Source organism: Bison bison, unplaced genomic scaffold, assembly GCF_000754665.1.
Source record: "Bison bison bison isolate TAMUID 2011002044 unplaced genomic scaffold, Bison_UMD1.0 scf7180017864473, whole genome shotgun sequence".
NCBI classification, from domain to species: domain Eukaryota; kingdom Metazoa; phylum Chordata; class Mammalia; order Artiodactyla; family Bovidae; genus Bison; species Bison bison.
Window position 1 is genome coordinate 13121169 of NW_011495034.1, and position 9287 is coordinate 13130455.

At 42.3% G+C, this 9287-nt stretch overlaps 1 pseudogene across 1 annotated transcript; it reads right to left on the bottom strand.

Annotated features, from left to right (window-relative positions):
• Positions 1-3058: 3058 nt before the first annotated feature.
• LOC105004256 lies at positions 3059-4423 on the bottom strand (annotated as a pseudogene). Its single transcript, XR_827201.1, has one exon. The product of XR_827201.1 is annotated as a 60S ribosomal protein L4 pseudogene (transcript).
• Between the last annotated feature and the right edge of the window lie 4864 nt (positions 4424-9287).

Consider the following 9287-nt stretch of genomic DNA (forward strand, 5'->3'; position numbering starts at 1 on the left):
GTGAACTCCAGGAGTTGGCGATGACAGGGAGGCCTGGCGTGCTGCGATTCGTGGGGTCGCAAAGAGTCGGACACGACTGAGCGACTGAACTGAACTGAACTGGAGATAAGTTCTTATTTTTCCTTCCTTTGAGAATGTGTTGATTTTGTTTTCATTCTTAAAAGACATTTTCTCTGGGTGCAAGATTCTGGTTGACTTCTTTCAGTACTTGAAAATAGTGTTCAACTTCCTTCCAGTTGCCATGATTTCTGGTGAGAAATCTGCTGTCATTCTGATATTTCCCCCACCATAGTAAGGTATTATTTTCTAAATTTTTTTTATTTGTCTTTAGTTTTTAGAAGTTTAATTATGACATGCCATTCTGTAGATTTCTTTGGATTTATAGTGTTTGAGATCCATTCACCTGCTTGAATCCTTTTTTTTTTTTTTAAAGATTTATTTATTTATTTTATGGCTGCTCTGGGTCTTCATTGCTGTGCACGGGCTTTCTCCAGTTGTGGAGAGTGGGGGCTACTCTCCAGCTGCAGTGAATGGGAGCCTCTCGTTGCAGTGATCTCCATTGTTTCAGAGCATGGGCTCCAGGGTGCCTGGGCTTCAGTAGTTGCAATTCCTGGGCCCACCTGTCCTGTGGCATGTGGAATCTTTACAGACCAGGGATTGAACCTGCTTCTTTTCAAATAACACATTTTGGTGACACAGCACACAGTACATTGTAGAGCAGATTTTCTGCAGAGTAAATTAAGAGGCTTATAGAGTTTCTATAATATCTGAACATGCAGAAGAATAGGAAGAAATAAGCCTTACTGTCATCAAAGCCAGGCAGGTAGAAAAGAGACAGTCTTCTCCAGGGTAATAATCTGATCAAGCTTGTACACTAACAGAAGTGAGCCACTGACCCAGGATACTGTGCAGAAGTAAGCAGCTGAGACCTCAACAAAAGCTTCAGTTCCTCAGCTTGTCATTTCCACTGTTGTACTTCTATTCTTTGAGCATCAAAGCTGTTTTTCACACCTCAGTCAGATGGGCATGAACAGCATGATGAGAACTTGCTATCCTTCATCAGTAGACCTTGTCCTCAAATCAGTTGGTTTATTGACTTGCCTCTGAGACCCTCATCCTAATAGTACTTCTGGCTTGTAGTCTTGGCTTTTTACTTGGTCTCAGTGATCCTAACATTGCTTTCTTTTGTCTTTGATACTTCCCTGTCATGTCTCCGGCTGGAAATCAGGTGTATTTTCTCCCTTCCAATGAAAAGTAAGAGCAACCTCACTTCCCATGGGAAATTTGGTGACTGCAAGCTGGTGCATTGAATCTCAAATACATTCAACAGAGGAGAAGACTTAAAAATATGGGTGTAAAGATGTGATCGGTCACCAGTCCCTAAATTTGATAAATAGTACATAATATCAAGTCCCACTATTGACTATGTCCTAGTCCTCAAGACATGCCTTAGGAATAAACCCAACTGGATTCACCTTCAAGTAGGGCCAGAAAACATTGGCCCAGGAAGTTGAATTTAATACCGTTGTTTACAGTAGCTCCTATGCTATAGACTGAATTGCTGTGTCTTCCCCAGAATTCATTTGTTGAAGCTCTAATCCCCAATGTGATTGTATTCAAAGGTGGAGCCTTTAGGAGGTAATCAGGTTGTGAGGGTGCTGCTGCTGCTGCTAAGTCACTTCAGTCATGTCCAACTCTGTGTGACCCCATAGATGACAGCCCACCAGGCTCCCCCATCCCTGGGATTCTCCAGGCAAGAATGCTGGAGTGGGTTGCCATTTCCTTCTCCAATGCAGGAAAGTGAAAAGTGAAAGTGAAGTCGCTCAGCTGTGTAATATTTACATAGAGGGCTATAGTGAGTACTGAAGGAGAAAAATGTATGGGAAATAGTCTGTCATAAATAATAGGTCCTCAGTGCAGACCACTTTCTTCATGGAATTTTATCATTTTATCACTTTGTCTCAGCAAATGGTCTTTAATTTTATGAGATAAGGTTCTAGTACATTTGAATTCTACCTTTCTAAGCAACTTGATTACAGATTTATGTAGAAGTGTAAGTTGGCAGGAGAGCACAATGTTTATTTTTATTTACTTTAAATTAATAAATATATTTGTCTGCATAACAAAGGAAATGGATTTTCACTTGACAGTCTAGGACATGCCTTAGCTAATGATAGTTTTTCTAACAATGTTAATCTTACTTGAGTGGGTACAGAGAAGACAGGTGATGATGGAGAGGTATTTGGATCATAGCATGATCTTTTAGCCTCAGCTCCACACTGTTCAGAAAAATCTACAATTCAATTTTATCATTTCTCTCAGTACTCAGTTGCCAGGAGCCAGCATGAGGAACTCTGCCCATGGCAAAGGTCGTGAGGAAGGAGGCTCAACATACGCAAAGGCGGGATCAAGCCTCAGGAGTCCCCCTGGAAATTCTTGAGCATCTACCCCCAAAACCAGAGTCTGCCTACTTTACTGCTTTGTGCTCTCACCTACACCTCTGACTTTACGGGGGGCTGTCCCCCACCACCATCTCTCTCACTGAGAAAGAGTTAACTTACAGCTCCAGTTAATAAAGTTCCTGGGTGTGACAAGAGTGTTTTAGTTCACAAACCCCTCAGATGGCTCTCTAACTTGCCTGACAGGTTTACCCGGACTCCTACAGCTATGCATACGATTGTTTACAGTCTCCCAGCCTCGAGAAGCACGAGAAGCTTAAGATATTCAAATAGTATAGAGCCTCATCGGAGAGTTAGAAATTGTCAGAATAGAACTAGTAGACGATTTCATTGTTGAGCCAATGCTTGCTGCCAAGTTTCCACATCCCCTGTATTGTATCCTTGGAAGTGTATTAATTAATATAGTTGGTATGTAGGAAAAATAACTAGTGGCCTTGGTGTTAACAACTTTAGACCCTTAAGATAATAAATTCTTTCCTTTGTTGTAAACCCACTGCACCTTTGCCCTATAGGAATGCAACTTTATCTAACACCTTCGGAGGATGGCGCCAAACTTTAAAATAATTACTCTTAGAGAAAATAAGTCTTTTTTTTTTTTTTTTCTCATTGCCTCTTTGTTCAAGCCTTTCTTTATTCAAAATCAGCTGTCCCAAATGATTCGGCATTTATGGAATAAACAAATTTAAGTTTACGCAGCAGCCTTCTTTTCCTCTGAGGTGGGTTTCTTTTCTGTGGGCTTCTTTTCAGCTGCTGGTTTCTTGGTCCCTGCAGCCTTTTTTCCCACCACAGGCTTCTTCAGCTTCTTATCGCCAACAGCCTTCTTTTCTTGGTTTCCCACCACAGGCTTCTTGCCCTGAACCCCTTTCTGATCTGATTTGGCTTCTAGTGCTGCTGCTGCCTTATCCATGCGGATTTTGTGATTCCTGGCCTGTCGAAGAATGGTGTTCCTGCGCATGGTCTTTGCATATGGATTAAGCTTCAACATGATTCTCAGGTTTTTCAGTGGATTCTTCTTCAGGACTCTGCGATGAATCTTCTTGCGTGGTGCTCGGAGTGCTCTTTGGATTTCTGGACTTTTCAAGGTTCTGCTAAGGTCTGTATTGAGCATCTTGTGCATGGGGAGGTTGTAGTTACTCTTGAGGGAGGCTGCTTTACGCCAAGTGCCGTACAGCTCATCTAACTTTCGGAAAGCACTTTCAGTCCAAATGCAGAAACGTCCCACGTGACCACCAGGAGCAAGTTTCAAAATGTTCAGCTTGCTTACATTAAGCAGAGTAATTCCAGGGGTGCTTCTGAAGGCCTTGATGATACCATTGTCCTCATTATAGATGATGCAGGGTCCCCTGCACTGGATACGGCGACGGTTTCTCATCTTGCCTTTGCCAGCTCTCATTCGCTGAGAGGCATAGACCTTTTTGATATCATTCCAGGCCTTAAGTTTCTTCAGAAGCAACACAGCCTCCTTGGTCTTCTTGTAGCCTTCAACTTTATCTTCCACCACCAAAGGAAGTTCAGGAACTTCCTCTATACGATGACCTTTAGACATGACCAGCGCCGGTAAGGCTGAGGCAGCCAGTGCAGAGCAGATGGCGTATCGCTTCTGCGTCGTATTCACTCTGCGGTGCCAACGTCGCCAGGTCTTAGTTGGCGCAAACATGCGGCCCCCGCGACACATATTTCCAAAAGCGCCCTAACCGGAACGGTGAGTCCCGCCACCTCGCACCCTGGGAATTCGAGCCACAGCTCTGCCGGTACCCCAAGACTCAGCACTGGTTTGATGACCTGCTAATTCACTGACAGCATAGGGCTGTCTGTTGTTTTTGCGCAAGTTGGTGTGAACAAAGTTAACAATATCAGGTCGAATGGGAGCCTTGCCTGCTGTACCCCTTTTCGGAGTACACTGATATCAGTGGACGAGCACACGCCATGGCGGGGAGAGGAGAAGGCCACGCTCCTCTCAACCCGGCGGCTCCCCACAAAAGCGAAAATAAGTCTTATGGTTGACAAACTTTTATCAGAGTCATAAAATGTTAACAGGCCTTCTGGCCAGAAGATGATATAAATTACCGAAACCATTTGTATACTGTAAGTTTGCAGAAAAGAAACCCTGGTTTTGATAAGGATCAAAGACTGCTGACTTTGCATGATTTCACACCCGCTATTATCCTCATGTGCAACTCAGGGTATAAAAGCCCCTGTTGAAAATAAAGCTACAGGCCTTGCTCACTGAAGCTTGGTCTCCCCGTGTCGTTCTTTCTTGTTTCCTTTTCCTCCTTTTCTCTTCTGTTCTTCCTTCATGCCAAAATAATTTGGAGTGTGGGGGTCCTCTGCGACCACTTATTTGCCTGGGCTTCTAAGACCCACTCGAGAAGGTGCCTAAGGTGGGGCACCTTCCGCTATTAGAGAAGGCACCTGCGACCTCCGTGGTCAGAGCAAGTTTGGTGTCACGAACTTTATTGATTTCCCGCGTAAACCAGTTATTATTGAGCATCTAATAAATCTCTCAGCCTTTGCTATCCCTTAATGGCCAACGCCATCATCCTGAGGGAATCCCTGGATCCAACCGGGGCTGGACCCCGGCACTCAGTAACACATACACTATACTCAAAGTTATCAAATGCCTACATAATGTTGGTTTTGGCCAACCTTTCTGCAACAGATTTTTTTAAAATGTATCTTCAGTGCCTTAAAGATTGTAGAAGTAACAGATGTTTAAAAAATTCAGACAAACAGATAAATAAAGTGGAAAGAACCTTGAAATGGGTCAAGGTTAGGGAAAGATAAGAGTCAGAGACATACATAATAAAAAATAATGTTGCCACTATTAAAAAAAAACAGCAGATAACAAGTTTTGGTGAGGATGTGGAAAAATTGGAACCCTTTTGCATTTTTAGTAGGAATGCAAAATGGTGCAGCTGCTATGAAAAGCAGTATAGAGTTTCTTCAAAAAATAAAAGAAAACCCAGAATTACCATATGTTCTGGCAATCCCACTTCTGGGTATATATCCAAAAGTGCTGAAAATAGGATCTTGAAGAGATATTTGCACATCCATGTTCATTACAGCATTATTTACACTAGCCAAGACACGGAAGCAACCTGTGTCCATCCACCGATAGATAAACTGTGGCATGACGCAGGTGTTAATGCTACAGCGAAAACCAAACATATAAATGTATCAATCAAACCAACACATTGTATACCTTAAACTCACACAATGGTATATGTCAATTAGATCTCTTTTAAAAAAGGGGAAATGTGGTCTATACATATAACAAAGCATTATTTAGCCCTTAAAAAGGAGGAGATTCTGTCATATGCTACAAAAATGGATGAAACTTGAGTACATTGTGCTTAGTAGAGGAAGCCAGTCTCAAAAAGACAAATACGGCATGATTTCACTCACATGAGGGATCTAAAATAGTCAGACTCTGAGACGCACAAAGTAGAAGGCTTCTTGAAGGGGTTGAGGGGAAGCAAAAAAGGAGAGTTGTTGTTTTATGGTGTTTGAGTTTTGTAAGATGAAAAAATTGTGAGCTCTGTTGCACAGCAATGTGCATATAGTTAGCATTAAGAAATGGTTAGGGAAATGGCAACCCATTCCAGTGTTCTTGCCTGGAGAATCCCGGGGATGGCGGAGCCTGGTGGGCTGCCGTCTCTGGGGTCGCATGAAGTCAGACACGACTGAAGCAACTTAGCAGCAGCAGCACTAGCAAGAAATGGTTAAGATGGTAAATTTTATGTTATGTGTTGTTTTTTTAAAGCACAATAAAAAAATAGAACCCCTTCAAACAAACCCCAGTGATTGTATTTTGATGGAGGGCAAATGTTCTGTCTTAGTAGTTCTGGGGCTGGAGCTAGAGTTCTCCAGCTTTCTAATTTGTGAGATGGAAACTGTGTCCCTCTAGAGATACAGATGTTTCCCAGGGAAGCCCCATCATCCGTGGGAAAGGAGCCCCTGGACAGTAGAGTGCTGCTGGAGAATCAGCTCCAGCTTCAGAGTACTCTGTACTGAGTACATCTGAGTACTCTCTGCACTGAGTACGTCTCTGCATTTCTCAGCCTCAATTTCCTGATCTGTACCTGTGGATAATATCTACTTTGCTCTGTTGTGAGGATTAGACCTTGAGCCTTCCCAAGTGGCTCAGTGGAAAAGAGCCTGCCTGCCAGTGCAGGAGATGAGGGTTTGATCCCTGGGTCTAGAAGATACCCCTGGAGGAAGAAATGGCAACCCACGCCACTATTCTTGTCTGGGAAATCCCATGGACAGAGGAGCTTGGTGGGCTACAGTCTGTGGGCTCGCAAGATTTGGACAGGACTTAGTGACTAAACAACAACAACTTGTTAGCAACGCTTTGTAGCTATTTTGATTGCTACCCCCAGGCTGTTCAGGGACCCTCTGTCAGCAAATTACATTCTCAGTGACCCAAGCAGGCAATTCCAGGGGAAGCTCTTGGGGACAAACCTTAATGAGCTCGAAAGAGGGGCATTGCTTTCCAGACCAACCAACAATAGGCAAGTTATCTGAATGGCTCTTTGAAATCTGTTATAAAGGTGAGCAACCATCCCTAAAAGAAACATCAAAGACACAGCTCTCAAAAGCATCATTCATAGCAAAACTGTGCGTATACTGCCTGTTTTATCAAACAGGAAGTTGTTATGTAAACTTCAGGATCTATTGAGAAACTGTAAGTGGGAAGGGCCTGGCTTCCTGTGGAAGAGAGTGATGGAATTAACTAGTTAGTGACTGAGCCCCCTACACGGATCAGGCTATGCGATCTAGAGAAAGTATTAACTCAAACAATTATATTCCATTTTTGAGGAAAGTAGCTCTCACGGCCTAGATATGTACTTTAGGCCTCAAAGATCCTCTGCCACAGTGGATTGCCATCCTGGAGGGCACTTATTAACAATAAAAACAAGATTGAAAACAAAAAATGACTCTATTCAATCTAATTATAGCTATTCAGCATCCATTACAAGAGTTATAAAAGTGGGCATTTAGAATTTCCAAACAGAAGTTCATAGACAGAGTAGGAATTTAAACATATGCTACCTTCTCTCTTAGAGAATTTGATAGAATTAGAGAAAATTAGATAGTCACTGTCTACCTGTTCAGATTTCAGCAATGTCATGATAGATATCTGAGTCAAACATGGGCAAACAAGAGCCAAGTACAATTAGGACTGAAGACTCCTGGAAGAAAACAGGTTGCATCACGAGGCACCCTTGGAGATCAGATTGCTTTTTATGCCATGAACACTGGGACCTGACATTCAAAAGTGAGAGAGAATATGTCTCTAGATTCATGTTTAGTCTGTGTGGTTTTTTTTCTCCTTTGGTTTTACTCAGTTGTTGAATCTGTTAGTGCTGCTTTATTAACAAGAGGTGAACGCTGGCCTGCTGTGTGACTTGGAAACTATAACAGGGAAATGGTTTTTCTCAGTAATTTCAGTGTTGTCTTTTCGTCTTGCAAAAGAGAGCCCATACCTTCCTTTACCCCTACCTTTAAGGATGTGAACAAAGTTTCCAAACTCCAAGTCTGCTGTCGTTTGCAGTAAAATGTGCACATTTCTTTCTAGACTCCTTTTTTAAAAGTAAATATAAAAATTTGTGAATATCATGTCTGCACCATTGGATTTATGCTAATAGAGCCAATTCAGACTAAAGGTAATTGTTTTTGTGCTCTTTTCCCAGATAACTTTGAGAATGTTCAAGAAAGGGGTTCAGGAATGTACAAGAAAGGTTGGGACTAGAATTTTGTTTTCTCAGTTTAAGAATTTTAACATACCCATGTGTCGAGATTTGGTGTTAAGCATGTAAAAGAAATTTATTTCTATGAAGCAAGTATTGAAGCTAGTGAATGAATAAATTAAAAACTAGACAAGATTCAAGATTACCCTTATATCCCTGTCATTTACCTGAATTTCAAAATTCTTCCTTAAATTGAGGGAAAGGTGTGAAGTTATAATTCACGAAATGTCAGGGGCATGTGTAGTGTCTGGAAACCTATTATACAGTGTGTTTTGTGGGGTTTTTTGGTGGAAAAAAGGCAGAAAACACTGAATTTTGTGATTTTTAAGGCCCTAAGATTCTAAGCAGAGAAGGCGATGGCACCCCACTCCAGTACTCTTGCCTGGAAAATCCCATGGATGGAGGAGCCTGGTAGGCTGCAGTCCATGGGGTCGCAAAGAGTTGGGACACGACTGAGCGACTTTACTTTCACTTTTCACTTTCATGCATTGGAGGAGGAAATGGCAACCCACTCCAGTGTTCTTGCCTGGAGAATCCCAGGGACGGGGGAGCCTAGTGGGCTGCCATCTATGGGGTCGCACAGAGGCGGACACGACTGAAGTCACTTAGCAGCAGAAGCCCAAGATTCTAAGATTTTGTCAAAAGAAATTTTTAAGAAAGCTTTAACAAGGGCATACAATGTTAGCCTTTGAACTGTTTGATCAAGTTTGTATTTCTTCTGCCATATGACCCAACAATCCCACTGCTGGGCATACACACCGAGGAAACCAGAATTGAAAGAGACATGTGTACCCCAGTGTTCATCGCAGCACTGTTTACAATAGCCAAGACATGGAAGCAACCTAGATGTCTATCGGCAGACAAATGGATAAGAAAGCTGTGGTACATATACACAATGGAATATTACTCAGCTGTTAAAAAAATGCATTTGAATCAGTTCTAATGAGGTGGATGAAACTGGAACCTATTATACAGAATGAAGTAAGCCAGAAAGAAAAACACCAATACAGTATACTAACGCATATATATGGAATTTAGAAAGATGGTAACAATGACCCTGTATGCAAGACAGCAA